Source organism: Lichenostomus cassidix, unplaced genomic scaffold, assembly GCF_008360975.1.
Source record: "Lichenostomus cassidix isolate B80296 unplaced genomic scaffold, HeHo_3.0 unassigened_scaffold_chr26, whole genome shotgun sequence".
NCBI classification, from domain to species: Eukaryota; Metazoa; Chordata; class Aves; order Passeriformes; family Meliphagidae; genus Lichenostomus; species Lichenostomus cassidix.
In genome coordinates this window covers 813,653-820,445 of record NW_028147268.1, presented here as the reverse complement: position 1 = coordinate 820,445, position 6,793 = coordinate 813,653, and the positions used below count along the sequence as shown (strand labels likewise).

General features: G+C 50.5%; 1 long non-coding RNA gene across 1 annotated transcript; it reads right to left on the bottom strand.

Annotated features, from left to right (window-relative positions):
* Window positions 1-2,144: 2,144 nt before the first annotated feature.
* LOC146423890 (uncharacterized) lies at window positions 2,145-3,311 on the bottom strand. Its single transcript, XR_014847250.1, has 4 exons — window positions 2,959-3,311; window positions 2,711-2,826; window positions 2,352-2,440; window positions 2,145-2,274 (listed from the first exon to the last, which is right to left on the bottom strand). It is a non-coding gene; the product is annotated as an uncharacterized LOC146423890 (long non-coding RNA).
* Between the last annotated feature and the right edge of the window lie 3,482 nt (window positions 3,312-6,793).

Here is a 6,793-nt window from a genome sequence, read left to right as displayed (position 1 = left end):
CCGGGGCAATGTGTGTAGGAAAAGAAGGAGGATGGCCAAGCTTAAACAACTCAGGTAAAAATGAACTCCATGGTAATATTTGATAATTAAGAATGTCTCTATCAGCTTGTCTGGCTATTAATGAATTGGGCTGTTCTTTTCACATTTGATTACTGGAGTTTTATGATGCCTGCTCGCCTTTATTGCTCCTGGGAATGGGTTAGTCTGTGGGCTGAGCAGCAGGAATAATGTTAGAGAATGGGTTGGGTTGGAAGAGACCTTAAAACTCATCCTGTGCCACCATGGCAGGGACACCTTGCACTGTGCCAGGCTGCTCCAAGCTCCATCCAGCCTGGCCTTGGACACTCCCAGGGATCCAGGGACAGCCACAGCTTCTCTGGGCGCCCTGTGACAGGGTGTTGGGAGATTTAATGGTATTTTGAGAGCTCCAGCACTGCAGAAACACCAGGCATTAATCCATTCCTTAGTCCATGATGGGTGCAGTGCTAGACACACAGACTCCTCATTTAAATTGGTCAGAGGTGGCCTGGGGTCTCTGGGATGTCCTGGATCTGGCTCTGGACACTCAGACACCTCATGTTTAGGTGGCAGTGATTGTCCAGGAGCCACCAGGACATAGCCAGGGCTGCCAGAGCTGGCTCTGGACACATGGACACATCATGCTATGGCTCTGGACACTCAGACACCTCGTGCTGAGGTGCTGCTGGGTGGCAGAGCTGGCAGGTGATCCCAGGGCTGCCGGAGCTGCTGTCTCTCCAGGCTGGAATTGTCATTCCGCTCCAGCCGCCGCTGCCTGCCTGCAGAGGAGAAAGCATTTTCTCTTTTGTTCGCACTCAATTAGGCTGAGCTTTGAGGAGAAGATAGAAATGCTTAAAAGTTCCTCTTTTTCGCCGTGTTCAGCCTTCACAAAGGGAAGTGTTGGGAGGATCTCAGGGGGAGAGGCGCTCTGGCACGAGTTTTTCAGGATTCTTTTGACGCTCATTTGATTTTTGCAGCGGGAACCTGCGACGTCTCTGAGCTCCCCACAAAGGCATTGCCTCGGGCTGTACAGGGGTTTATAGCCTGGGTCACGGACCTCATGCATATTTTATATCTGCTCAAACAGCATTTTACCCTTTGACAAGCCCGGGTCAGCCTGCCAGCACCCTTCCTGGGAGGGACGTGGCTCAAGGCAAGTCACACGGAACAAATGCACCAAACAAACGGATCAAGCACCAGAAATGCTCCAATCCACTGTGGGAGAGAACTCAAAGCATTGCTCTGTGCATGGCCTGGCCTGCTTGCCTGCTCAGGGAGATGGCCTGATGTTTCCAGAAGGATCGGGAGCAAGGCTGGCAGCAAAATGGCCAGAAGTTGCTAAAGGATGGAATTCACCTCACCTGCTGTAGATGAATAAAAGAGATCAGTGCTTCTAGAAGGCAAATCACCCTCTGGAGATGCTGTAATCCCTGTGTTCCTGTCGGGGAGGAGCTGCTGGAGCTCAGTGTGTGTTGGCAGGGTGAGGGTGTGGGAAATGCATCCGCAGTGGCCTCAGCGCTGTGCTAATTGCAGGTCTCGAGCAAACACCTCATTTACACACATCCCCTAATGAACTGACTGCCTTTGGATGAGGAGCTGAGGAGTGAGGAGCTCTGCACCTCCGAATCAAGGCAGAATTCCCTCCCTCCCTCCGCAGAGGAGCTGCTGGTGGGGAGCCAATGCCCCCAGCACACGAGCTGGAGGATTAGCAGGTTGGTAATGGATATGGGTAGAGCAATAATCTGCGGAGTGATTAATATGGAGATGATTTTTGGATTAATAAGGATGCGGCAGAGCTGTCTGCTCAGGAGAGATGTTTGCACTCTCCAGTTTGAACGCAGTGACCGTTACCTTAATGCTGTGATTAAACCCACATTTAAGACACCTCATTAAATTAGAGTGTAAGAGTGAATTCTTGTAACCCACTGCAGGAAATGGATTCGGGCCTGGTGGGTGAAGAATGCCAGGAGATCCCTGGAGCGGCTCTGGGAATGTCTCACAGCTGGCAGGTGAGGCTGCACCGCTCCAGGTGTTGGGCTGTCACCACCTTCAGCTCAGCGCTGGAGCTGCTGCCCTCCAGCAGGGATGCTGACCCTGGTCACACTGCCACAGCCACCCCTCTGCAGCTGCCTGACCTTCAGTGAACTCGGCTCAGCTGCAGGACGAGTCTCGAGCAGAAAAATCCACTGCAAACCACAGATGTGGGGCTCCTGCCATGCTCTGAAGTGCACTGAGCCTTTCCACCTCTGCCAAGCCCTGAAAACGAGGGGTTCTCACTTCAAAAAGAGGTTAACCATACAGGTGGATCCCTGACCTGTCTGCAAAGCACTGACCTGGAAGGGAAGGAGACTTTCAAGTGCTTTACGACCTCCCCTGCAGCTCAAAGCACAGCTCACGTCCCCCTCAATTGCCTTTCATTGCTCTGGGGATGAAAGCAGCCTTTGGCAGAGGCGATTTGAGAACCGAGGCACCGCAAATCCCCTCCTTCCAGCACGGGCAAACAGCTCCAGCCCTGCGGGGATGGCAGGGGACCCTGGGAGCCAGGGCCACCCCTGCCCTGCTGTGTGCCCAGCCCGTGTGCTCTGCGTGGTTGTAAAACAATCGGTGATTTTCCGCCTGCTTTGGCAGATCGCAGCTGCTCCTTGCTCAGAGCTCCTGAGCGCATTTGCACAGATTCCCATTCCCTCCTCACCGCGTAATTTTGAGGAATAAACCCTCTGAAACACCACAGCTGGCTGGGACGGGGAATGGGATTCGTGGATAACACACACTCCACCCGATGGCACAGCCCGGGATTGTTGTGCTGCCCTGCGGAGGAGGATTTCAGCAGGGTTTGCTCTTCACTTGTTTTTCCTTTAACTCGGTGGCTTTGCATTCATCAAGCCCGAGCCGAGGCGCTTGAGGATTAATTGATTCTCGCTGCGGAGCGAGGCTCATTACCCAGCAGCTTTGGGGTGCAAGTGGCCGCGCAGAGAGGCTGTAATGAGCAGGACAAGAGCTCCGGACTGGAACTTCTCTCCTCCAGCATCTGTTCCCGCAATTACAGCCCCGAAACCTCGGCAGCAGCCAGCAGCACGCACACAAAAGAGCCTGATTAAAACCCACGCCTCCCGCGGAGGGCAGGACGGGGATTTCTCGGGGAGCACAGCCCGCAGCTGGGTTAATTACTGCCCTTTGGGGAGCCTTTCGTGCCCAGAGCCTCGCACGGCCCCGGCAGACAGGGGATGGAGCAGCTCCGGTTACAGCAGCCGCAGAAGCTCGGCTGTGGGGCGGAGGGGCTCGGCAGGGAGGTTCCCCCCGGGGCTGGGGCGGTGGGTTCTGTAATTAGTATCCTATAGTGATTAATACGGCGCAATCTGTGCGCGCGCTGTAATTACCGGGGTAATTTACGCACGCGGGTGATGATAGCGGAGCTCGAGTGCTGCCGGTCCAGGGTCCCCAGGGTGATGCCCGGTCCTTGTCCCCCACCAGGGGACAAGCGGGAGGACCAGGGGACACCCTGGCAGTGCGCTGACATCCCCGCAGCGTTGGTGGGGATGCAGAGGTGCGATGCTGGGGATGCAGAGGTGCGATGCTGGGGATGCTCCGCTCCCGCCGCTCCGGCTGCCATCTGCTGGCTTCCCAGCGTTTGTTTTTCCCTGGATTCGCAGCTCCCGTGGACACCGAGCTGGGTTAGGAGAGAAGTGCCGGCCAGGCTTTGGAGGGATCAGAAAGCTTTGCGCTGGGTGGGGAGCGACATCGGATTTATTCCGGATTTATATCAGATTGCTTTATTAAAGCGCTTTCTGGTATTGTTCGGCTCAGCTTTTCGCCGTTGATGCCCCGAATGTGCTCCTGACCCCAGGAACACAGACACTGACGTCAGCCCTGTCTCCAGCTCAGAGATGCTGGTGATGAACTCAAGGACAAGGAATAATGATCTGCCATGTCCTGTCCTCCCAGCCCAGCCGGGAACTCGGATCCTGATTTGCAGCAGGGCAAATGGTAAATAAAACAGTACAAAACATTAACCCTGATCTATGTGTAGAGGCAGTGGATTGCAAATGGAGTAGCTTTAAAATATCTGAAAGCTTGTCCTCAGAGTGTCACCCTGGGGCAGGGACATGGTGCTGAATTTTCCTGCTGGTGAGTTTTAAGGTTTTGGGGGGAAAAGGGTAAAATGAAGTGAGAACTTAGGAACTCAGTGGGATGGTTCTCACCCCAAAATGCTTTAGGAACTGTGGATCAGCCCTTTGAGTTGCCCCGATGCTCTGCACTGCAGGAGCTGGGCTATGAGGGAAAGAATTTTGGAGATGTGACCTCGGTCCAGATGGGATGGGAGCCCCTGGGAGCACAGCCATGACCCTGCAAGGACCAGCTGCTGTGGCAGAAGGAAATCTGTGAAATAAATGGGATAAAGAGCATTTTAGCAACTCCATGGCTGCTCTGAGTGTGTTCCTCTCAGGTAAATGATGGGAGCATCACTCTTGAGCCTGAAACCCTTCGAATTCCCTGGAGGAAACATTTCCTATTAAAGCACAAGAATTCTGCTGCCACCTGGCCTCGTGCTGGTGTTCACAGAGGCACAGCCATCAGAATAAATGTGACCCTCTTGAAGACGCTGCTGATGCAAAGGTCAGGAGAAATGACTGACGAGGAGAAAAGTACATGCTAATATTTCTCCAAGAGGAGAAAGAATTACATATAATGGGTGTAATATTCAGAGAGAGAGAGCATGAATGGTGACTGATGCCAGCATTTTAAAGGCACTTAAGCCTTAAATTTCCCCTTGATAAAAGTTATGTCACGTCACTCCCGCGCTGACATGGTTTATGGGGGAAGTGTCACGAAAACAGAGCCAAAGGAGAGAAGTGCCAGGGAAAACAGCAGAGCAGAGGCTGGTCACAGCTCCCTGCTCTTCCCACCTGCTCCTTGGGCAGGATGCCCCTGAAAGGTGTGCTCAGCATAGCTCTGGGCACTCAGATTGTGCCTGTGCAGGTTTTTTGTTGTCATTTTTCCTGGCAGCAAAAGCCCCCCAGCTCCCCTCTGCTGCAGCAGCTGGTTTTGATCATTACCAACAGCATCACACCCTCAGGACATGGCCAAGGGTGGGACTTGTAAATCCCGAGCTTTTGTCCAAGCTCACAATGTTTGTGTCAGAGTGTTGTGAAATGAGGGGTTGGGGCTGTGAGAAATTGAGGGTTTGAGGGCAGAGGATGCAGGGTGAGGATGCAGCGTCCTGAGGAAACACCAAACACCCACCCTAGCACCTCAGCTCTGAGCAGGGAGAAGTTCCAGCACCTAGAAACCCTTCTGATTTATTGACCTCTAAACTGGGCACACAAAAGCCCCCAATCAGGGGAGTAATCAAAGTGATAAACTTTATGCTTCTCTATCACAAAAAATAATTGTTCTGCCTGAGCATCATTATCCCGACATTCTTCTGCAACTGTGTCACTTACTGAAAATAAAGGTTCATTTCTCCCATTATAATGAGCTACAGTTTCAATAATTCACAGGGATTTTTTTTACTGGGCTTTATTTTTTAATCTTCATCACAAGGTTATAAAATTTGTGCCACTTTTCTGAGTGTTCCTGAAGGATCAGCAGAAGGAGAAGGGAAGTGCAGATTTGCTGCAGTTCATTTAGTGGGATTTTCCTGTGCTCTTTTGAACCAACCTCATTACTATTGTTATTATTATTATTGTTATTGTTATTATTATTATTTCCAGTGACTACTACTGAGAGCAGACTAAGCCTGGGAGGACAGTATGGACCTGGCTTGGAATGAAATTTGGGCCCCAAAGATGCCATCCAGGCTATTTTAGAGACAACATTTTCTATTCCTGATTCCTTTGATACCTGAAGAAATCTCTGAAGCAGTGAAGTCCTTGCAAAACCATTCCAGGCTAAAAAAGTGACTTTTTTCTGCTCTCCTTCTATTGTTTCTCACTGGGTTTGATGTATGATACCTTCATATATGCTCTGTGTATACATATTTAATTTTCCATGCAGAAAGTTCTGCGTGTCTCCAGCAAAAGGATGTGGAACTTTTGTGACATTAATCTGGAAGCATCATGAATTATGGTGCTGTTTCTGAGCACTTTCTTCATCTATCCGAGATGATTATTTGACAGAACAGCATTCAATATTGTTGGAATAATTATTATGCTTGTTTAATACATCAGTTTAAGCTGTTATCATGGATTCTTTGAAATGCTGGATAATTACATAAATAATTAGAAAACAGTCTATTGATGGGTTTTAGGGCGAAGCAGAGCTGCTGATCATTTACACACACAGGACTAAAACTTGGGAAGAGAGGAGGGAATCCCTGGCACCATGAATAGATGGTTTTCTGGATATTTTCACTGTTTTTTGGCTCCTCCTTGTCATGGGATAATCTGGTTATTTCCACAACTTGGGTTAAAATGAGTTTTCTTAACCAGAATAGTGTCTTGTGTTTGGCACAAGCCAAGGATTGGGGATTCCATGGGATTCCATGGCCAACAGAGCCACTCCTGGTCCTTCCCTCTCCCTCTGCTGCTGCCTGGCAGGAGCCCAACACCTCCATTGACCCTTAATCTCCTGGAGGTTTATTAACACGTTATTAATTAGCACGTGAGGCCGAGGGGAGGTTTGTCAGCAATTCACCTGCCATTGCCAAACTCATCACCTCCGTCTGCACAGGAAAGGCCTATTTTTTAAAATTATTTTTTAAAAAAGTAACCAGAGATGGGTGTGAAGAGTGGTGTGAGCAATCTGGAGAAGAGAGGATTTCTTAATTTGGGAAGGA